General features: G+C 41.4%; 1 protein-coding gene across 2 annotated transcripts in view; it reads right to left on the reverse strand.

Moving 5' to 3' along the window:
* SYT1 (synaptotagmin 1) overlaps positions 1–24,507 on the reverse strand; it is a gene marked incomplete at both ends in the record, with an annotated part of 130,437 nt that overhangs the window by 5,164 nt on the left and 100,766 nt on the right. The window lies entirely within an intron of this gene.

Here is a 24,507-nt window from a genome sequence, read left to right on the forward strand (position 1 = left end):
GTTAATTAGCAATACCTTCAGTGAGCTCAGTTATTTTTCTGTTTAGGTGTACCACGAAGCACCGTTTAAAGCATCTCAAGCTCATCCTTTCCAACAATCTGTATGGTACTCTCCCCAGAATTTGGGTAGGTATCTCCCCTGGCTTCAGGCAGCTGAACTGTGATGTAGCTTGAAGCAAGCCTTGCCCTAGCGAGCTCATAGGAGCTATACAAAGCACCAGCCAGCCACAAGTCATCCATGGCACAAATATAAGAATGCAAGCTATAGAAGGAAAGGGATTCTTCTTTCCTTCCCAAGGAAAGGATGGGGCTACAGAAGAGTAATGACAAATTAATACTGAAATTAAATATTGTCACTATGAGGAAATCATGCCTTATGACTCTGCAATGAAATTCATGCTTGGAGTTTCTGAGAGGAGTAATTGCACTCTGCTACAGTCAAAATATGCTTTACTGTGGAAGACCTAGGAGTTCGGGGCAGTTAAGCTACTGGAGTGATTTGATCACAGCCTACAGTACCTCTGAAGGGAGCATAGTTTTGGTAGTGGACTCTTCAAGCCAGCAGACAAAGATATAATCAGATCCAATGGCTGCAAGAAGGAACTAGACAAATTCTAACTTAGAGGGAGGCACGTACTTTAGGAGTAAGGCTACTGAAACAGCTGGAGTAGCACCTCAGTGTTTGTGCTGAACTCCCTGTCACAGAGGGTTAAGATTCCTTCTCCCTCAAAAGACTCAAGGTCGAATAGAAATTACATCTGGGTAGGTTTACGCTCGAGGCTAGACAGGGGGATTGCAAGGTTTCCTTTTTGCTGCTCAATGTATGAGCATGTGAAGAGCAGAAGTGTTAGCAAAAAAGCCAACAGAGTTCTATTTCTTTTGAATACTGAGTTCAGCATCACTGCATACAGGGTTTCGAAGGCGTAAAACAGATAAATCTGGACTCCTTCAACATTAGGTGAACATGAGAAAAGCTCATCTGCCTTATTAACTTTGCTGAATGTGCAATTGTTTTGACATGCAAAACGATGTTTTAGGTACTTCTAATATACAGTTAGAAAGTTCAGTAGTCAAGGAGCCAGTGTAAGAGTGTTAAGACACAGAAACGAGACAAAATGCTGTTAAAAATAATCTGAGTAACCAGAGTGAGCTGGGAGGCTGAACAGTGCTGTGTTACGTTGTTATTAGTATTATTAAGGGGATTAGAATTGAAGAATTCAATGAAGATAAATACAGTCAATACGAGTCAACCCTTTACTGACCTGTGCTTGCACACAGATAGTATACAGAGATTTGCTGATTATTGATATGCCCATAAGGAACTGTATTGTAATGATTTACATAGTGATGCAGATATATTCCTACCTTGATAAACATTCCATGTTTTGGAGAAGAATATTTTTAACCTAGAATTCAAGTGGATGTCAACGCTTGAGGTCTACACTCACTTGAAGTGATTTGTTTCTATTGACTTCTAGCTCTTGCTGTCTTCTTTCTGGTATTAGAGCAAAATCTGACCCTGGATAACTCAGGCCATGGGACAAGGCCCAGAGGCTAGGTTTCTGTGGTTTCTTTTTCTTGCCCTGATCTTAAATTTGTCTGTCTGGGGATTTTAGTTAGGCTCAGCCAAACCCTAGGTTTTTAGTAGGAAAGATCCCAGGGGTAACAGACTGCCACAACAGTGCAGAACTCTCAGTGGCAGAGGTCCCAAATGGAGCACAAATGAGGACAGAGCATATGATAAAATATCCTATTTATTGTTATTATTTTTTTTTAAATCCAAGGATAAAAATCATCAAGCCAAACCAAATAAAGACTGAATTTCACCTAGCTGAAATCATGTTCTTTCTTTTCTAGTTTCAGAGGAAAATATTAAATGTTTGCTCACCACAAACCCCACTGCATACCAGAACGGGGTGTGCAGCTCAAGTAAGTGGATGGGCCATTAGAGATTTTAACTAAGTTTCGCCTCATTAGACTCTATATCCACTTCCTATTTCTTGAAGTATCCTGGTCTCATCTAATTTTGCCCACTCTATTTTTTCCAAGGCTCATCTACGACCCCCTCCACTACTACATCATCTTCAGCTACACTCTCCCATATCCCGCGACACTGTCCCTAACTCCCTCAACTCTCCAGTAATCTATTTGCTTGCGATCTACACAGACAACCTGGTACCCAAGCACAGACCTTCTAGTGACTTCATGAATAAGTCTCTGAAAAAGACAGGTTCTGTTCAACCAAATAGCAGAAGCTGAACTGCTTGGAGTCAATTATTAGAAGAAAGGAGGATAATCAAAAGAAAGCAGAACCTTGGGGAAGTGCCAGTCTCCAGTGATTTTTCCAAGATAAGGTTTAGTGCTAATGGAAACTTCTCTCTACTTGCGGTGCTGGCACCATTACTCATGCTGAGTAATACTTTAATATGTAAATAGTCTCACTGAATAAGTGAGACTAGTAAGGATGACAGAGCTGATATTACAGCCCAGCAGTGATAAATTGTCTGTTAAGTGCGTAGTCTGGGCATAAAGGGCAGAATTCTCTATACCAAGAAGACATGTCTACAACTGACACCAATGAAAATAAATAAGCATTTCACTTTATGTACTCTGGATAGTTATCTCATTGCAGAATAAATACCTGTCTTGGGTCAAATAAATTGTGCCCCAAACTATTTACTTCTCTCCACTGACACAAGACAGCCTACTTGCTTTCATGTAAACAGTTACACAGAAGAAATTGCAAGTTAGAAAAAGTGAACATCACTGTTGGGGTTTTTTCCCTACGGTTTTATTTCTTTCAAGAAAACAGTGATTTTGATCCACATTACATCCACAGGTATGTGTGGGTGGACATTGCCCATCTATCTGGAAGAAAGCATGTTGTGTCTGGAGGACTACAGGGTACAGCACTACCCCCATGTCAAAGGGGACAGAAAGGCCGCGTGTCTCTTGCTTAATAATTCACTTTAAGCAACGTGTGGGGCTAAATAAAATTCTGCTATTTATTCCCTCATTAACAGTCTAGCCATGAATGCCAAAAAGATGTAAAATTCATAACCGTGCACTGTAGATTTTACAACAACATCTCAAGGGAGTCAGCCTGAACAGCTTTAAAAGCACTGGGGGACCAGCTGACACATTTTGTTTTCCTGAAGTCTGCAGTAGGATGCCAATACATTATTGAAAAGGTAATTGAACAGGTACGTGATAGCAGGTAAAGACTTTGGAGCCATTTGGGCTGTGAAGCATCTATATACAATTAGAACCCTCTTAAAACAATGGCTAGTTCATCATTATTGTTTGTAGACAAGATGTACTTCACTGTTAGAGGTTTCAAGAAAGGAAATTTTGCAGCTGAAAGAAGACAGCACAACTGAAACTAAGAGAACCGTGGCAAATGGCAATATCTGAGGAAAACTCGGGAATGACTGCTTGTCAGTGGATTTTAAGATGAAAAATTTGTTATAGGGATCAGTAGTTAATGAAAAGTCATTTTCCACCTAGGCAGGAGAGAACTCAGCACACAAATTTCCAGCTGTACGAATCACAGACAAGTGTCAACACAGCGCTCGGCTTGGAACAGGTTTATTCTGAGCGCAAACATGAGGACGGTGCTGATCTTTCATAAATATTGGTAAGGCTTCTGTAATCTCATCAACATATGCCTACAAAGTGGACAAATCTCAAAAATGATACAGGGATAATTCTGGGCTTGATTGGGTGTGCAATTACTGAATTCCAGAGCCTGCTTGCGGGGGAAACGTAACTGTTTAAAGAAAAAAGCATCCCACGGTGCCGTGTGATGCATGGTGGGATCAGAGAGAACCCTCTGCAAGCCTCAAGTAAGCCTGACGCAATTAATAGGGAAAAAAAATGAGCCAGAACAAACTAGTCACAGATACAGCTGAATAAAGTTTCACATGGCAAAACACTGTAATAAGACATTCTCAGCTCAAATGTAGAAACCGAGAAGAATATGGTGCCAGAACTGCCTCCAGCTGTATTTTTGTCTTCAAAATGTTCAGGATAACTGGGTGCTAATTAGCATGTTTTTTCCCCATCAGAAGAGAAATGTATGCCACACCAGTGCCAAAGCACACATCACGGGCATTGAGAGCAAAGGTGTCGGCAGACAGCAGAGTTGCCATTCCGGGAAGCGGAACGAATTCCTGAAGAGCTCGGCAATTGATCCAATGGCTGAAGAAAATCAGGTTTGGAAATGCAGTGGCTCTGCAAACCCGGTGAGGACAGAGGCGACTTGCAGGGTGGATCCTTAGTTCCATCCTAAAGAGCCATAAAGGCTTTCATCCTGCAACAGCACAGCGGGGCGCCAAGCCCAGGAAAGGCCAAGACAGATGCTTAGACCCGAGCAGAATGCGTGTGAGGTTCAATACTGCCCCCTTAATCTGTTCCTGCTCTGTGAGAACTTGGCTTTCGGGAGCGGGCAGTGGGGGAGAAGAGCAATTTTAGACAGGAAACAACTTTATTTGTTTTCTATAGAGACCACACCAGGGATGAAGGCTGACAGCATCAGCAATACCTGCACGCTTCCTTCTGCCCTGGGAGAGCGGCCGCAGCAGTCGCCCACAGCTGTGCGATGGAAAGCAGCGGGGCTCTGAGAGCAGAGCAAAACTGGACAAACTTTCTGAGAGTTCCCACAGATCTGCTGATTTTTCCCAAGGATTGTGGGACATGCTGCCTCCATGGACACATAAATGCTTCTCTCCTGAGACAGGGATGATTCACACGATGCCTGTGGCATCCAGGCCATGGATAATTTGCTCTGACTTTTAAAATTTTTTTACTTCTGTTTATTCATGTATGGATGACAGGGGATAATTAAAGTCTCTAAAATAATGAGTTTAGACTAATATTGTTCCTGGATTGTCCAAACTAGTATTTTTCAGATGAATGGAAAGCTTCTAACAGGAAGGAAAGAGAGAGGGGGGAAATCGTGTTATCTGGGGAATAAACAATGTAAGGTACATTTACTGAGAAGGAGCACAAGTGCTATGGTATGTTCTAGACTGCATAAATACTATAGTTTATATCCATTGACGCAAGCTGTTGGGCTTTCTACCTTCCTCCACAAATGAGCAAATTAAAGTTGGAACATTATTTTTAAGGAGCAGCTGATGTCTCAAGGGAAATATTGGAAAACATTCTCATTAGAAACAATTCTCTTGGCAGAAAATATAGGGTTTGTGGGTTTTTCCTTATCATATTTCCTTGAGAACTGGATTATTGATTTATTTATTTTTTAAAATAAGTTCATTTGCTACATAATGTCCAGTCCTCAGCTAAGGTTCATATTTAGCTACTTGGGACCTCATCATAGTTTCCATAACCCCACTGGGCTGTAGATTATTGGATGTAATGGGCCAAATCTTTAGTTGTAGCCTGTAGTTTATCAATACACAAGGGAAAGTTGGGCAGCAAAAGTATTTGCCCTTAGTTCCTGCACAGCCTCTACACCAGTCCTTACCCCAGCAAAACACTTTTTAAAATCACTTTAATAAGCAACCTGAGGGTTAAGCGCTGCGTCCCTGGGAGATTCTCCCAACACCACCAAGTAGCTTACTGGCCATGAATGGCACTGAGGAATTGCAAGCAGCCCTGTTGGGCTGCCAGCACGGCCCTGATAGCTGCAAACAGTTTAGTTAGAAAGACTCTTACTACACTTTCTAATATCTATCCCGTGGGTGGACTGCTCCAGGAGCAGCGCTCGCACACACGCAGAGTAAGCTGCCCATCAAGCCTGGTCTTGCTTGTATTATATGTCACAGGGTAACAAGTTAGATGACTTTGGATTGCATATTTCCATCAGCATCTTTAAAAGAAGACGCTGTGAGATTGAGTAATTTATAAATGAAAACATTTGTAGTTTCATTCTCAGTAACATTATACAGATTCCTGTAGGGATAATAGAGTCCAATACATTTATAATGGGGAAGAAGTCGTTGGTATTTATAAGAACTAATGACAGCCTGCCTATTACAAACAAAAAGTTAACAGGAGAGCTTAGCCAAGCAGCCTCTAACAGCTCTTCACTGCTGTGTAGCTAGATGCACATCAAGCTGCAATTGAAAAGCTGAATTCAGAGAAGCAGGGAGCCTTGGGAAGAAGGAGGTGCTGTAAAACCAACAGCGAGCCAGCTATCCCCTCACCCCAGAATCCCAAACTGAGGTCGCTGAACATGTGGAGCTGACAGTGGAAACAGAAATGTTCACAGTGGCCTAAGGGCTGTTCAGCCAGCGCTCGAGTCTGCAGTTCCACCCACAGCACTTCCAAGGGGAACATAACAAATGCTACAGCGCCAGATGGGGAAAGTAGCAGAAAACTGAAAAAAAAAAAAGAAAAAAGAAAGAAACAGCCAAAACTCTTATTTAAAACCAGCACAAATTAGTGCTTATGAGCTTATGATTAAGTTTACTGCCAGAGCAAGGGCAGCTGATCTCTCTTGCAACCGAACAGTTCATTTCAGCATAGCTACTCGCAGGCAAAACAAAGTTTCATGAAGCGCAGCAGACGTGGGCTGAACCGGCAGGAGAACGCACCTTGAGGTTTGGCTGTGGGCAAACACAGAATACTCTTGTGGAAAAGCAAAGCAACCCAATCAAGCACCTCATAAATGTGATTACATGGAAACTACAAGCACCAGAGCAGTAAACCTTGCTCCCCTGTATTTACACCAAGAGGGGAGGAACTGACTGCTCGTGGAGCTCGACTGTAGTTAGGATGGGGAAAGAGAGCAGCGAATTAAAGAAGATTCAGTCTTCTGGAGAAGGGCACCTCCAATCTTACATAACAAAGGAATTAAGAGAGCGTATCATAACGTGTCATGCTTGTATACAAATAGAAAGAATACAGTAGCAACTAAGAGGAGGGAGGCATTAACATCAAATGGCAGAAAGGTATTAATTAGGGCTGCTGATACAGGCAGACTCTTCAGTACAGGATTTCAGACAGAAACCAAAGCAAACTGGCAATATCTCAGGCAGCAAATTCTGGCAGACCACGGAGTTTGAGCCTATGCAATGCCTTTTGATGTTATTGATAAAAAAATAACCATATTTATCAAAATGGTGGTACTGAATGTACCAGAAGACGATGCAGAGAAGCTTAGAGAAATTCAAAATACTGTCCTCAAGTGAACTGGGGAGGAGTTGGGGGTGGGGGTGGGGAAATACGTGTTGACTGAGGAATAATAACAAGCAGAAGAGTGGAGAGAGAAGCAGAAACACACAATATATAGAAAACCCCCAAACAACCCAAGGTTAAAGAGCATACCATGTGGATGTTTTAGCAGAAAAAATCCCAGGAACTGGGTACATGACATAACTGTCCTGTTACCAAGTACCTTGACGTCCTCCAGATCTGACCTGGCTATCTAAGGCCATGCAGAGAGGGTTATCAATATTTGGGGAGGGGGGCAGAACTGCCCAACCCCACTCTGAGGCATGTGCTGCTGAGCAGAGACCACAATTCAAAAATCAGGCTGAAAAAGAGAGCATGTGGGGAACATCAGATGGGGTGCGTGGGGTTTGGAAGAGCCTGACACCTGGATGGAGAGCTGCCTCGACACACCTGGAAAAAGTGTGATGGAGAAGAATTGCACTTTACCTTTTCAAGCCCCCACTGTTTTACTATAGCTGTACCAGCTTAGGGGGGCTTTGGGTTTTTATATGTATATATATATGATTTTTTTATATAAAATAAAACAATTAAATACTGGATTTTTTTCTTCACCCCCTCTTTTTTCTGGTAGCCAAGAGGTGAAGCTGCTAATTGCTGATTTAGGACACATTCATCAGAACTCTCTGTTGGTTAAAGTGATCTGAACCTACATTTACCACTTCCCAGCTCTCAAGAGAGTGAGACAAGGTTATAAGGTATGAGAAACAGGTTCTCAGTCTGCTCTGCTGAGAACGTTATATTGTTTGTGCTCCTTTCTTTTACTTAGTGAAGTGAAGGCTGGTGCCAGGTCTCCTTTCTTTGCATGCTCTTGCCTGTGTGATCATCATCTTTGGGTCTCTGCTCCTGTGGATGTTTACTGCATATAGCTATTTGCCTGCACCCTGGATGATGGTGGAAAGGCATCTACTTGGGGAATCTCAGTAGGTGATGCTGTTGGGTGGTGGTGTGACTATCAAGATTTTAGGGGACTGGACTGAAAGAAACCCAGGGGGATTTACTAATTTTAGTTATGATGAAGCTTCTCTGTGCTTCCAGGCTTAAATAGCTGGGCTGACTGTCCTGAGGAAAATTGCCGTGTCACACCGAGACAAGGGCGAGGACGGGCACCCAAAAATAACTGGAAGAAAGCAAGAGAAAAGGATTTCTTTCATGTAGTGAAAGGCTCTGCTGATAGAAAGACCCGACTGAAAGGAAGGAATGCTGGCCAGATGTAAGTATAGATGATACCTATTCAAACATAGTATTTTGCCCTGGCCAAGCTCTGAGACACCTTTGCTTAGGACAAACGTTATACAGACTGAGGTGCAGTGCATGTCCATTTTCTCTCTCTGAAAACAGTTGACACATTTGTTTTTCCCTTCATAAACTACTCACTGGTAACAAACATTTACCTCTTTTGGTTACTCCCCCCCCACGTTTCTCCCCAACTCCCCCTCCAACAAAACTCAGCCATGACAAAAACCTCCCAAACCCAGCAACTGTGAGGCAAAACAAGCCCTAATCTCAAACTGCATGAGGACAGCAGTACTACTGGGTAATAAAGAGAAGCACATTGGAGTGAGTGGCAGTATTCATTCAAAGGAATTACTCAGCCCTGAAACAAAGAGAAACTCTATTAAAACCAAAAACTGGTTGAACAAGCGTACTAGCAATTTACTGTAGCAAGAATATACATTTTGTGCTACAAACTTCTGATGTCAACATTGCCACAGCTTGACTGCCCATCAGCTCGGTGCTACTGGGTTGTGATGGTATTTACATGGGAAAAAGCTAATATACCCTCCTTAAGGGTAATCAGCATCCTCTCCCACAGAGGGTTAGAGGCAAGGCACCCAAAAGGCGACAAATCACATCAGAACCACTGATCTATGTGTCTATCACATTGTCTACGTGCCAGAGTTTTTCCCAAGCACAGCAAACCCAGTTATGAAGGCGTATTTCATACCCCCGCAGTCCAAAACAACGTTACGTGAGTTGGGAGGAGGAGAAGAGGATAGCAAAAAAAAAATAAAAGAGAAAGAAAAGGGAAGCAGCAGGATGTTTTATCTGTATATGACAGAAAGGGTAAGAAACACCCAATTACCTTAGCTCATATAAATGAGTCACCAGGAAAATACAAACCAACAAACTGCAAAATTATTCCGATGTTTTTAATAAAACCCTACTGCTTCTACTTTATAAACTGCTTTTCTCATCCAGGCAAGCTTTCAGTCTCAGACTCTAACGTTGAGAGAGACGTGTTTTTTGATTTGGGTGATTAAACTAGAAATAGCACCGAGAGGTAACACTGCAGGAATGCTGCAGTACAGAAGGAACAAAAAATACGGGCTTACAACATCAGCAACGACCAGTAACGCAGCCTGATCTGAGCTCTTCACAGCTGAGAAACCAACACTAGTTATGCTTTACCAAGGCTGGTATTTATTTTAAAAGCACATCAAGACTTTGGAACTACATTTAATTCATTGGTGGATGTATATAAAGGGAGTTCATCAACATCCAGTTTTCAGGCTCGATTTGAAATAATATCCATAGTGCTTTCTCTAGCTGAGAAGTTTATGTTTATAAAAAGATCAGTTTTCATTTTATTTTCATTATTTTCCTGTTAGATTCACGCTTTAAGGAAGAAAGATGTACACAGAAGTAAGGAGCTACATGATTGCAATGTTGCTTTTAGCCTACAAAACACTTTCAAGCATTCAAAATGACTTGGAGAAAATACTTAAGAGGTCTTTCTTCCCCCTCTCTCCTGCTTCCCAGCACATCCAGTGTCTGTTAAGCAGAATTTTGGGAAGTATTTTGGGAATTCATACAGGCTATTTGTAACACCAAATTTTAGTGTGATTCAGAGGATCAAAGTCTTTACTGCCTCAACACATGCACCAGCAACCCCCTGTATGAAACCTAAAGCAATCCATGATGCAGATGTTTATTTGTGCTTGCTGAGACATCGAGGACACATGAAGCATTTCCCTACTCTCTGCTTGGGACAAAGGCTGGGGCAAAACCCAGCTGATGTGCTTCCTGGGGGTGAGGAGGAGACCCCCAAAATACTGCAAGTCAGGACCTTGCAACATCTGCTCAAGGAATGGAAGGAGGCATTCTGGATAGTGTTTCCTAATATTGTTGGGAAAACTGGTTTTGTTTTGGATTAAATTTAATCACAATCGGCGGTAGGGGGGAGGGGGAAGATCAAAAGCAGATTTTCTTGGGATGGGCAACATCTTCATCTCAATCTTGGCACGAGAAATTACAATGTAGGCTAAATTTACCAGCAGTTTCAACTGAGTTCAGCTAAGTTGTACTGTTATTCAGAAATGACAGCTGAGTAAAAACCGATTTTGCAGTACAGCAAATGAAAAGTTTTGAAAAGCCTGAAGGTCAGATTTTAAACTCGGGTTCTTGCAGAGGCAGGGCTGGGAGGCTGCATGCCTACTTGCATTCCTGTCGCGTCCACATAATGAGAAGCAGTGACCTGAAACTTGAGGCAAATTTTTACTTAGACAAGAGTAACATCTAGACTATGCCCAATGAAGAATTATAGAAGTGCTGAAGTCCTTGGTAGAACAAACAACTTGCCTTGCTTATTTACCTCAGACAAATTACAAAAAGAACAAGACCAGGAGGTATTTAAGGGCAAACATTCAAGGCAGACCTTGAACAAGTGTTCAAGTCCAACAGCAAGAACGCTCTGCTACCACGAATATTAGTCCTGCTATAAGAGGACAGACAACTTGACAAATGGAGTCATTAGGTGAGAGATGGAAGTGTTTCTGAAAACACGGCCAATAGCTCATGCCCCAATGTACCCAAAGTCTTCTTCAAATTGTCCCTGCCATTTAATGACACACATGGATATCTGACTGACATGTCCACCACTTACTGTACACCACTTTTAGCTTAAAAGGCAGTCAAACGCAACACAACCGATCAGAAATCCAAAGGTACATGATAGTTTTCAGCTTGGCTACCTGCTACACATTTATACAGCACATATCCAATTTGGTACAAAAGTGGTGGAGCAATCTGATCTTGTGCTTCACTGACAAACCAGATTGAATCTGGGCAGTTCAGCATATTTCTACGTGCTACTCCATTGGAACAAGATCTTGATGTAGTCCAGTCAAGGGATCATGATCTGTAATAAAATCAAATAACCTGAGAATCCAAAAAGCACATGTGAATTTCAGAAACCCTTTGGCTCTTCAGGATTTAGAGTAGGAGTACTTGAAAAGACATGCCTGAATGTTTGTGGTTATTAGAGGAGGAGGAAGATGATGACAGAGGAATGAAACTGCTAAGAGTATTTATTTGGAATCAATACATTGAAGCCATAGCTTCCTCTAAGCCAAGGCAGTATTTGTTGTGTATAACAGAGAATATAAGTAATTTCAGTGAAACTAAGCTCAAAACCCAAAACTTTTAAACCAACCTTCACCTCACCAAATTTAGAATACATTTCCAAAAAGTCTTTGTGGTTGCTGATGAGTCCATTCTCAAAGGCACCTAACTCCTCTTTAAAAAAATCTCTGGTAAGAATGTGAAATGATCGATTCCCCTGGAGTCCCAGGCTTCAGCTTTCCTCAACTCCTATTGAACACTATTCAGCACTAGTCAGCACCTAGGTGACAATAGGCCTCTCTTTTTTGCCTGTGAACAATGAAAGCCAGGAGAGTCACTCAACAGCAATAAGAAATATATTTTTTTATGTACATGTCAGTAATGGCCATCAGCAAGCAATAATATTAAACCTGTGGCTTTCAGAAAGACAAAAACAAATTCTCTTGTCAGAAATGAAGATCACAAATGTTAAAAAGAATGACCTAAGGAAAGCTGAATTTTTAATTAAAAAAGGGCCAGATTTAGCAAACAATAAACTCGCCTTTCTGATATCCTCAGGAGAGAGAGGAACAGGGGGAGAGAGAGGGAGGGCCTCCGGTTAGCTTGCCATTAGCACAAAGGAAAACAATTGCAGGGCTTAGGGAGGATTTAGCTCTAACAAATGCTTATCACAAAGTCATGTCACTGCACACCATTGTTCTGTATTTGGAATGAAATTAATTTCCAACTCCATATTAACCTTTTAGAAACCCTGCTTGGTAGAGGAATTTAATCCTTTGGATTGTATTATGTGACCAGCAAAGGCCACTTCTAGATTCGGTGAGTTTGACAGCCTATTACCTGAATAACACTTTATTAAAAGGAAAAAAAAAAGTAACATAGAAAATCAGTTTCTTTTCATAACGAACAGCAGGCGGTTTAGGGTGCTGAAAAGTTGAGTGTGTCGGTTCAAGCAGACCAGACAAACAAAACAAAAGGGGAAATCCTACTTTTGTTTTAATTGCATTAATGTTCTATTCCTCTGTGCCATAATTAACCCACAGATGCTGCGACAGCATGCTTTCAGGCCATGCTCCAGGATAACACAACCTGTATCGTGAGGGAGTAGGTGTTCTCCAAACTTACTGAAAAACCACGTTCTCTGACGTGACCAAGTCAGAGCATTCAGCTGGGTCATGGGGGACAACTCCCACAAAGTAAGACAACAGCAGCGATTTAGAGAGCAGTGAAAGCAGGGATTTCAGTGCATGGTGGAGGGGGGGAGCCCATTTTCTGGTCTTTATTAGTCTCAGTGCGCCAAGTGTCTTTGTTGGTCTCTGCAGGACTCTCTCCCCGCTGCATTCCCGAAGCTGAGAGGAGCCCTCTGGATGTCAGACAAAATCTGCTGTCGCTACCATATTAGGAATCAAACCGAGTAGCAAAAGCCCCGGGCTGAGCGGAGATAAATCAACAGGGAACGCGTTTACCTTCCAGCCAGATGAGTAAAGCAAAGTGATTGAGGAAACAAAATAAATAATAACTTAAAACCAAATCCTAAGCAATAAGACTGACTGCGGTTTTTTTAATCTGCTTTGACTTCTATTGTGCTTCCTACTGAAGTGTAGCTCGAAAGCAGATTTGCAGATATGAACAAGCCCTGTTTCTTGCATTTCTTTTTTTGCTGTACTGTGAAATAATCCTGAGATACGTATCAATGATCAGCTCCCAATGTTTTTAACACATCCTTTTTAGCTGGCTGGAAAAGCATCATTATACTGCAGTGGAGGCAGTGTAAACTGCTGTCACCCTATTGACATAAATTTCAGTTTACAGCCAATCTGGCCTTTCCACCAAGATTTCCCTTAATCGTAGATGTAGTCAGTCCTTCACCGGTCATCAGCCTTGTGGTCCATAGGAAATCTCACCTGAAGTACAAGCTTTGCTTTCAGCTCTCTGGTGTGGAGGTAGAACGTAGTGCTTGCTATTACACTTCCCTATATGCACATGGATGTATTTTGAGCCATCTCTGATAGAGAGGGTCAGTAAGGCCGCTACATCATCGGTGATGGCATGCGATTCCATGTAGATGTGATTGAAATCTACAGATCCTGTATCTGCTGGGCATGAATGAGGGCCAGATCTGCAACGCACATCAGCCTGGAGCCTCTCAAATGTGGCAGTCTTACCCCTATTGCACTGCTTTTGGGAGTCCATACTCGGTGTAACAAACTGTCCCTGTGAAAGCTCTCCACCTCTACCCTCAGCGCTGCAGATGCTGTGAGACAGTGGATGCTCTCAAGATGCAGGTGCTCTGGATGCCAACCCATCAGAGAGGTAGGACCACTGGGGTTTGATGCCTGGACCCACGCACCAGCCACACACATATGATGACGTGCCATGTTCCCTCCTGCTCCTCAGCAGCACGACCATTCCAACTCCTCTGGCGTTTGCACAAGTATGCACCATGTCAGCATGCTTAACACAGTCAAGGTAGAAGGAAGGTTTGGGTTTCTATTCCAAAATCCAGATGAGCCTTATTTTTAGCATCTGGTATTTCACAGAAAGAAAAGAGTCTGGAGGGTAAGAAAAGATAGGGAGATGGATACACTGTTGAGTGATAATACTATTTCAGCCTTAGTAACCTTGCATGTCACTCGTGATGGTTGCCTTTGGTTGGATAGGAAACTGTCATATCCACACCCTTTTCTGACCCTCGGCCATTAGGCTCCCGAGGCATCCTTCGTCTCACACAGCCAAAATGAATGGGGCAGTTTCTCGACTGAATTTAATTTGAAGGGTTGTAAAGATAGTGGCAGGAATCATAGTTTGTCTGCAGAAATATCACCGGCTCTTCTGAGAGGAGAGGTGGTTTGTGGAGGGTGGCAGACTAACAACAAAAAAGAAGATTGTATGTATGTCGCGTATTTGTTCAGGGGAAGAAAATCAGTAGGATTCTGTCAACCAGCATGTTGTCTTGGCATAAAAATAAGCAATGGCTGAGGGAATGCAGAAATAGGATGGTAGTCACGGCTTTCTACAGCTTTTAGGACAAGAATAAAGCTGCAGTTTCCTAATTATATAGTGCTCACCCTCCAGCACACTGATTTCACTGCTACCTTTTCTCCTTTCTTGCTAAGGCGTTGCAGTTGCACAGTGTTGTCAGCTCCAAGCACAGTGGTTTTCTAAAAGCAAGACCTAACTATTCAAATATCCACAAGTGATATGAACATTAGCAAACAAAACCTGTATGTAATACAGCTGGAGCTGCAGCAAGATACTCCTGTCCACCGGGAAAATCAAAGCAAAGAAAGCCAGAAGCTCACGGGTCGTGACACCAGCCAGTGGTGGAAGGTCAGAAACACGCTTCTGTAGGGTGTCACACCATTAACTGCTCATCACCGGTGGGAGCCTGGAAACTGGACTTTACCCTGGGGCCTGGGACAGCCCTCCAGTCAAAGCTAAATTCAGGCAATTCACTCTGAAAGGTGGTGGCACCCAGAGGATGCAATTCAGTAACTCAGCCTACAACTACCTTGCTGCTAACTGGAGTTCATTTTCCCTTTTTCTTTTTCAGCTGGAGTGATGAGGGAAGTTGCATCTTGTTTCCCAGGTTATGTTTGTAGCTGATAGGAAAAGCTGTTGTGCTGGGTGGGAATTTAAGGGGAGTAGGGAATGGTGGGGTTGGAGGACTCATTCCCTTCCATTCCACATTATGGGACTTGTATCTATCGTAGTGATTGAAAAGAGGCAGAATATTTACAGAACAGCCAACTTTGCATTAAGTTTACAAGATTTTTTCTTCGCAATATAGTTGCTACTTATCTGTCATAGCTATTGCTCACCTACAGAGAAGCACTGTTCAATTAGGAGTTAATGTCTAAGGAGTAACACAATGTTTGCAGCGTAAGTTGCAGAATGCAAAGAAGAACAGTGAAAAGAGATGAAAAACACAGCCTTCATGTTGCTACAACTTTCAGATAGGACAGAAACTCAGAGTTTTACTGGCACACATTTGGTATCTTGATTAGATTTTCACAAAACAAAGGCTTAACGTGCCTTTGAAGCTTTAAAGTCAGGTCTGTTATATAAATTTGCCCACAACGCGTTATGCACGGCACCTCAGCATTTCAGATTTATTTTTTATAGCATCCCTCTCACTCAAACCACAGCAAATTCCAGACAAGGCTGTAAGCAAAACCCACAGAAGCTTTTCAAAAAGCTCTGTGTTTTCCTGCTTTGCCTGGAATTATCAGTGCCTTTGTTTCCCAAACTTTTGAACTTGCCATAAACATGTCTCCGTATGTTAAAGTATTGTCCTTCACCCAACCCCAGACTGTGAAAATACAGCAGATTACAAAAAGATTTGACATTTATTTTCAAAAGTACCCATATACCCCAACTTTATATGTTTTACTTTTTGTAAGTAAAGAGGTGACTTTGCCAACCATTTCTAAAGGATTAAAAAGCCTGCTGTGTCATCTCATATATCTTCGTTCAGTTTCTAATGCAGCCAGAGAGCACAAAGGCTGAGAGAAAACCTTTTATCATTTGCAGTTATCAACTGGGCCAGAATACAGTATTAGGCACCTTAGAAACTTTTACCTAAAACTTGCTTTGCTTTGAAAAATGACTGGTCTCTTAAGTGAAGGAAAGCAAGAAGTCTAACTTCAAAAAGGGAGTTATTATTATCCAGAAACCTAACACATTTTAGGGAAAAATTGTTGGGGACACTTTAAATAGCAAGCTATTTTTCTACTACATTGCTACAATAGTCCAGAAGTTTTTGGATGTTCTAAATTGCTTTATACCCTGGGATGAAAGTTGCTTTGGGAGAGTTTTAGCTGCCTTCGATGATAAGGTCTTTTATTTAAACAAATATATCAGAAGGCAGAGGCAATTTAAAAAAATTGTTGCTTCAATGAGAGTGAAAGTTAGTGTTTTGTCCTGAGGCTCTTTATCCAAGGTGCAGCTGATCTTAATGTTACAGGTTTCCAGAAAAATGTAGGCAGAATCCTTTTCTCCTTACACCCTCCTGTAACTGCTGGCGCATTGTGGCACTCACAAACTAGAAATTCAAGATAAAGGCTGATATTAAACATCAGTGTAATGCCCCAAACTAGGTGCTAAGAACCCTGTAAAATAATCATGTCAAATTCTTTACTTTCATATATAAATCTGTAACTTTAAAATATATATATGTATATATAATGTATTGTAAAAATCTTTCTACTTGCTTATTATTCCTGAGGTCTGGTATGCTTTTGCATCCATCTTCTCTTTTAGTATGGATCAGAATCTGGACATTATTCTAAGGCATCAGTCTGTTTTCTAACCAGAAATAACCCACTGAAGAACTCTGGCATTGATATTCAAGGCAGCAACCAGCTCCTGTAAGTACTGTATCATTAGAGAAGTGAGACTGCAAAATCAACTGTATGCAAACTTTAAGAATATTCACAGCTGCCAACTCTTGTGATTTTATCACAATCCCTGAGATACAGAGTATATATTTCTTGAAGCCTTAGTTTCTTGACATCATGTTGTCATGAGAAACCCTCAGCTTGCATTTAAAATAAAAAGCACCTTTGCTAACCCTCGTGGCTAGAAATAAAACTCTGCAAGCATAGAAACCAAAGCTTCAAATTGGGAATCCTTCATTTAATCCTATTTAAAATTTATTTACTTTTTAAGCCAAGAGGAAGAACTTTGAGAACGTGGGTTTGGCCATGTTGCTGCTCTCCTCTACTTAAGAACAGCATGCTCTAAAACTGAGCTGTTTGTGACCTTTTTCCTTAAGTTTTCTCTGCCTTAGTTCCCATTTCAAGCATTGTCAACGTGCAGTGATAAAAGCTTTAAAAGCCTTGTTGGGAAAGGCCTTTTACTGGCAATTTTGCCTGACATTTCTCCCAGAAAAAAAATTTCAGAACTTAGTGAAGTTGACATCAGTCAAAATACAGCCTTCAGAAAGTGCTTGTTGGTGTCCTCCTCGGCGCTAGGATGCTGGCATCACTAACATACTGGACTGGGTGAAACATCAAAACAGACAGGGGAAAACAACCAGAACTGTACTGGTTTACTCGCTATCAGGTCAGCACGAACTCATCCACGCAGGTGTTCTCACCAGTTCGATAAATATTTTTCTAACTACCTTAGTCTGTGTTATGCTGTTTCTACTGCTGGAAGAAGGGTTATCACTAAATTTCCCATAGCCCTCCCTCAGCTTTAAGTGTGATAGAAAGCTCCTTTTTCAATTATTATTTAGGTTTTCTCCTGAGGAGAAAATAAAGCCATTTAAGAAGACTAATCAGACAAAAGTAGGGTTTTGAATTGCTGGACACAAAAATCTCTTCCTGCAGTTTCCAGAGCAAAACAGCTGCAGCTGTGCCACGCAGTTCTTGGATGGTGCCTGTTTTCTGTGCTTTAGTTTTGTCAAAAATCAAACACTGAGTTCTGGCAGGTGTGAAAGAAGGGTGGCATGCAGGAGGAATGGACAGGAGAGAACAGGGACTCAGCGTATGACCTGTGGCTCCTCAGGCAGCTGGGCTCACAGAGTCACGAGGAGAGCAGCACCTGAGTTATGATCTTCTTCTGATTCACTCGGAAAGAATCCATCCTCTGCTGCTTATGAAGGGAGATAAGGGGGGGAAAAAGGCTCTGTCTGTAGCTCAGCTATTATCCTAAAGATTCCTGACTCATCTGGTATCCCTCATTCTGACATGCAGTGTTCATGGGACCTCTGGGTTTTATCGTGCTCAATTACAAACACCAGGTTCCTTGCCCTGGTTTGTTAACATGGATTAAGGATTTTGATTGCTTTACCCACATCTCTCCTGCTTTCACTTTATTTCCTGGCTCTAGAAGGTAACTACTTCATATCTGTTTATATTGTGCTCTAAAAATTGGATCCGTCTCTTAAAGAGACTTTGACAGAGCAGCAAATGTCCAGATCATCATTTTATTGCCTCAACCCATAGCACAGGACATCTGAGTTCCACGGATGGTTACCCATGACTGCAACCTGAATCAAGACATTTCCTTCCAGAATTCAGTGCCCAAGCTCACTTGTTGTTTATTTTTCATTGTATTTTATTGTACATGTAAAAGGAAAGTAGGAACTCTGCACTCAGCCAATCTGATCTTTCGCATCCATGTGCACTATTTCACCAAATGATTATTCCATCAAGAGACTATCTTTTGGCCAAGCTAAAGATGATCTTTCAGAAAGACACCAAACCAGATTTATGGACTGCTCCGTTAGCTCATATTCTCTGCCTTTAAGTTACTTTCACATGAAATCTCTTGGGATCATTCTCATTACTCATATTATCAGCCATTCTCATTGCTCTGAGGTGCTCTGATAAAGAACAGGAAAGGTTTCTTTGTAAAGATATCCAGCAAACTCAGAAACCTCTTAATAGTTATGAGTATCTTTGAAACTGATAATAGTCTTTTTTTTTTTTTTTTTTCTTCATGTATTGAATCTGGTAGTTTTATGCTATGGGGTATCATTTGCTTTTCACCATGTCATGTAAGGAAGTGCAAACAGCTCAGTAACACAGCCATTGCAGAATACCAAAATTCAATTTAGTAATTGAGAACAATTATATAGTTGTGCTACATAAAGTAAAAACCTTACAAAAGTATTCAGTATGTTAGAAGCTACTCATGTCACCACAGATTCAGCTTGGTAAAAGGTAGTACTGAATATATTCATTTTTGCCTCAAGAAGGTAACATGTCTCTCTCATCTGTTGTCAGTAGTAACCTGTTCGAAGTTATAATTAAAGAGAAGAACTGGGAAAGTTTTCTCTATCCTTGTGGTATTGTATAGGTCTTTCAAAGGATTAGATGAAAACATGATATAAATCCTGGCAGAATTAATCAAATATAATTGGAAGAACAGCAACCCATTCGTATCCAGGCCAACAGTCAATAAAACCAGTTGACTGCTTTCTAACATGACATTCCTTAAGAAGTGGAAGTCTTTGCATCATCATTCCCCCTAGATTTTTTTTTAAAATCATTTAAAGGGGCCATGGAGTTGGATGCTACAACCCGTTTGGCCTTTTCTTACCAAAAAACCCGAGAGAGACAGAAGGAAGAGGTAAGGAAAGAGCATTTAATCTTAACCTAATGGTTAAGAAGTTTACCTGACAGGTAGGTGAAAGGGATTGAGGTCCCTTTTCTAATGAACGTTCAGTTTCTTATAAGAGTGGAATACTTGGGGCAGGGTTACACTCTAGTAGTTAATAGCCTAGTATAGAGAGGACTCTCCTGGGAAGGAAGAGAAGTAGTTTCCTGTTCTAAATGGAGTTTATCATCTCCAAGTGCCAAGTTGGACAATCCTCCTGGCTGTGTTCATTCCCAGGAGTAGAAATCTTGGCATTGTCAAGTTTTAAGGAACTTAAAGAGTTTTGAGGAACTCAGAGGGGCCTAAACCCAGCCCTTTTTCTAAACTGTTGTATTGATTTCCTAAACAGTTCTGTAAATGTTATTTTCATACCATTCTCTCCTCTAATGGAAATATTATTCCCCCCCCCCCCCCCCCATCCCCCCCAAGAGTGTTTGACAGTCCTCCTCTGGTGTGATAAAGTAACTGCATTTTGAACAGGAAAGGCACCCCAGATTGGATTTACTGGCAATTAAAAACACTGCATACAACAACTTAGCTACACTGAGAAACGAGGATTGTCTGAGCCTGTGGCAGACTGCCCAGAAGCAGCAAGGCAAGCGCACGGGCAGCGTGCAAGAGGCGAGTCAGTGGGATTTGTGTTTGGCTAACAGCTCTGCCTGACACACATAAAGTAAAAGGCAGGGCACAATTAGGGCGTTTATGGTCATGGAAACACAATTCCCCAGCTAGTGCCTGATAGACAAAGAGCGCTGATCAGTGAAAATGATGTGGTGCTCCCCTGCAAAAGAAGAATAAGGAGCACACCCTGCTACATATTTAGATGCTTAGCCAGCACCCTGCCAGGTCCCGGTCCCAGGCTCAGTCCCCATGCCACAAAACCCAATTGTGCTGCCCAAAGCTGCCTCTGAAGCAACCCCAGGGAGAAGACGGTGAGAAACTGATTCTGACAAAGCAAAGACAAGGAAGCACTTCAGACAACACCAGATAATTCAAACCTGCGCACAGCTCCCTGCTAGAATAAATGGCCACATCACTGTCATCGTTGGTGAAATTTTACCCATTCAGATAAGCAGAGAATCAGGCCAATAATGCCCTACCAGACTAAATTATGTAACTACTTATCTGTAAAGGTTACCTTTGTTTTCTTTATAATGGAATTATCTCCACAAAACCAGTTATTTAGCCACTTCGTTATAAAACCATGTAGGAACACCACAATTTCTATCATCAGCTTATGATTGCCTTTCATTATTATTAATTCCAATAGTGCTATATAGCGATAATGAATCACAACAGGGGCACTACTTCAGATATTGTAGCACAGTATATCCACCAGACCAGAAAAACTACCTGCTGCATTAGGATAATTCTGACACGCTTTGTCTTCTTTCCTATAATTTTTTTTGTTCCCTGTTTATTTTCTCTGCTTGCAGCTTCCTAATCTAAGCAAAAATAATGATAATATTTTCCCCTTTGATAAGCACCCTAGTGACACCTCAATTTATTTTTTTTTGAATCAGCCTGCCTGTTTCAGTTCAGATCAACAGTCACGTCCAGTAGACATGTCAAGACCAGCGAGTGAAAACGCATACTTGTTGAAACTTGAAAAGTCGACCTTACACATACCACCCAATATTTAAAATATCAGGAACACTGCTTGAACAAGCAACATGACATGCTCCATGGTTGAAAATAATGGAATTATCATTTATTTTTTTTTTTAGACCTGATCTCACTACTTTGCACCTGGCTAAATTATTTACATCTGCGCTGAATGAGTATAGACCTGTGCCTTTACAGTCTGGTAGCACTCTACATCATCTTTCACACACAGTTACATGATTGAACAAATCTTTTGTTGAACTACAAAATCAGGTTCATGCACATCCCTAGACCAATTCCCTAATAATGATTTTCCATCTTGCAATCTGAAGTTCAATTTAAAGACTGAGGAGAGATGAAAACTATTTTCCCTCCTGAGAATTTGTCTAGTTCAGCTCTAAACATCAACAAAATATATGTTAGGAATGTATTGTCTTCATTTATATGTGAATAACTTATTCCTTCTTTCTTTCTTTCTTTCTATCTTAAGGAGGATAGTCCATGCCTCCTTCTAGTATCTAAACTCCCTATTTTATCTTGCACCAGGGAAGTAATTTACTATTGAGACTGTAATCTCTTTTTTGCAATCTACTGCTCTTGAATATTAAGCATGATAGATGCTGCATACACTTTTCAGATCTTTACAACATCAGCTTCAAGTCCATAAGAAGGCTGCTTAGGCCTCAAGTCAGTACCAGCTTCCAAAAGGATAAAAACTATGGATGTATATGTTCTTCAGTGTGTAAGACACACTGCAAAGGTACACTATGCATGGATAAAGGCACTCTGCCTCTTACTGTTGCAGGCACTTTTGTTGAAATTTTATGGCATCGTGGTTTTGTAAGTGAATCCACTAATATATTATTGGCTGGATTTCATACTGACCTCATTTTCTTAGCACACAGTGTATCAGACAAAGTGCTCATATACCTATGATAATAAAAGGCCAAATTAATAAAATATATTATATGAACTTTGTTTCATTTCTCCTTAATTTGAATACTTAGGCTGTTGAAAATGAACTTTATAATAATATTCAAAAGAGCCCTTGCTTTTTAGCAGAAACAAGGAAAAAAAATATTAGTGCCTGTTTTCTATATTTTCACAATGTCGGTTATGGCAAAACGAGCATTTTCATGGCCATTTAAAATCCCTAAGCAAGGCTGAGTATGACAGTACTTCTGGAATGGTTAAAATACTTGTTCATGAGGATTTTCAGTGCCAGAGCACATTAGCCCAAAGACAGTTACCTCAGTTGTTCTTGCGCCCTATTAGCCTGCTGCCAGCTCCAGCTACCTGCTGTACATAATCGCAGGGTTTTGCCTTGCATTTTCTAAGGTATTTTGCATTCCCAGGTGAGCAGCCTGGGATCTGCTCGGCACAACAGGCAGAGCAGCCTGAACAAAAACAAATCTTCAGCTATTTCCTAATTTCATTTCTCTCAGCCATACAAAAGCATGAAATTCTTATTCTCTGTATTTGGATGTTAAGTAAAGATTTCAATAATTCTGAAAAAAAAGGAGGTTTTAGCTTCTCTTGGAAACCTTATCCATGTATAGAAAATAATGGAAAGAGCCCACTTTAGCTGTTGGCCACATCACAGAATCACAGACTGGTTTGTGTTGGAAGGGACATTAAAGACCATCTAGTTCCTGCCATGGGCAGAGACACCCTCCACTAGACCAGGTTGCCCAAAGCCCCATCCAACTTGGCCTTGAACTCTGCCAGGGAGGGGGCAGCCACAGCTTCTCTGAGCAACCTGTGCCTCTCCACCCTCATGGTAAAGTATTTCTTCCTACTACCTAATCTAAATCTACACTCCTTCAGTTTAAGCCCATTACCCCTTGTACGATCACTCCATGGCCTTGTAAACAGCCCCTCTCCAGCTTTCTTGTAGGCCCCTTCAGGTACTGGAAAACTCCTCTAAGGTGTCCCCGGAGCTTTCTCTTCTCCAGGCTGAGTAACCCCAACTCTCTCAGCCTGTCTTCACAGAGGAGGTGTTCCAGCCCTCAGATCATCTTTGCGGCCTCCTCTGCACTCATTCCAACAGCATTATGTCCTTCTTATGTCAGGGTCCCCCGAGCTGGATGCAGTACTCCAGGTCTCATGAGAGCAGAGGGGCAGAATCCCCTCCCTCAAACTACTGGCCATACTGCTTTTTGATGCTTTCGGTGGTTGGCTTTCTGGGCTGCAAGCACATGTTGCTGGCTCATGTTGAGCTTTTCATCCCCAACAGGGACAAGTCCTTCTCTTCAGGGCCACTCTCAATCCATTCTACACACAGCCTGTAGTTGTGCTTAGGACTGCCTCAAATCTCTGTCTCCTTGATATACACATTAGAACTAACGAGCTGTGGATTTTGTCTATTTTTTTTTTCCCTTTTCAAATTACTACCACCAAGATCTCAAGTTTCCCTTACACAGGACTAGAAAACATTTTTCCCTTGTTGTCAACATTCCTCTTCTGCAGCATAAGATCAGCTGGAACAATGCTCTGTTAAAATTGTTGTTCAGAAATTTGCTTGGAGGCTCATTTTAAGAGCAGTGCAATTCTAGAAAGAGATTTCATATATTTTAGCATTAGTTGTTCATGTACAGAAATGTCTTTTTCATTAGGTTTCTTTCAATAGGTTTCATTTTCTATGCACGACAGGGTAAGAGATCATCTCTGCCCCAAACAGCCAGCAATACAAATACAGCCTAAAACAAAGAATGTTACATGTATATTCCTTTTCTCTTCCATCTCACAAGCTACAGTCAGAGTACCAGTTTTGATAATTTCTCTGAAAATACCCAACAATATGCATGTTTTTTCTTCAGTGGTGGGATAAATAAAATCAAGTAACTAGGAGCACCCTACCACAAGTGAAACAGGTGGGTAGAAAGGACAGATTTGAGGTAAGCAATCCTCTTCCTTAAAACCAAACCCTTAAATTCATACTGCCTTTTTTCATCTGACTGATACTTGAACTAGCATGGCAATATTTACATGACATAAAAGTCAGAATTTACTCACAGCTGGAGGCTACTGTTCACAACGCTGCTAGTTCACCATCATAAACTGTCTCTTTACACAGAGTCTAACCGAGTTGGAGCCTGATCCATGACCAAGACTACTGTGCACAAATAAACAGTAACAACATGATCGTTGTATTGAAGAATTACAGGCTGAACTGTCAGGATAATGTCATCTGCTATTGCTTTGCAGATTCGTTTTATTTTTGTATAAGGAAGACAAGATGCTTTTATTTTGC

The sequence above is a fragment of the Gallinula chloropus genome (genome assembly GCF_964237585.1).
Source record: "Gallinula chloropus genome assembly, chromosome: 1".
In the NCBI taxonomy this organism is placed as follows: Eukaryota; Metazoa; Chordata; class Aves; order Gruiformes; family Rallidae; genus Gallinula; species Gallinula chloropus.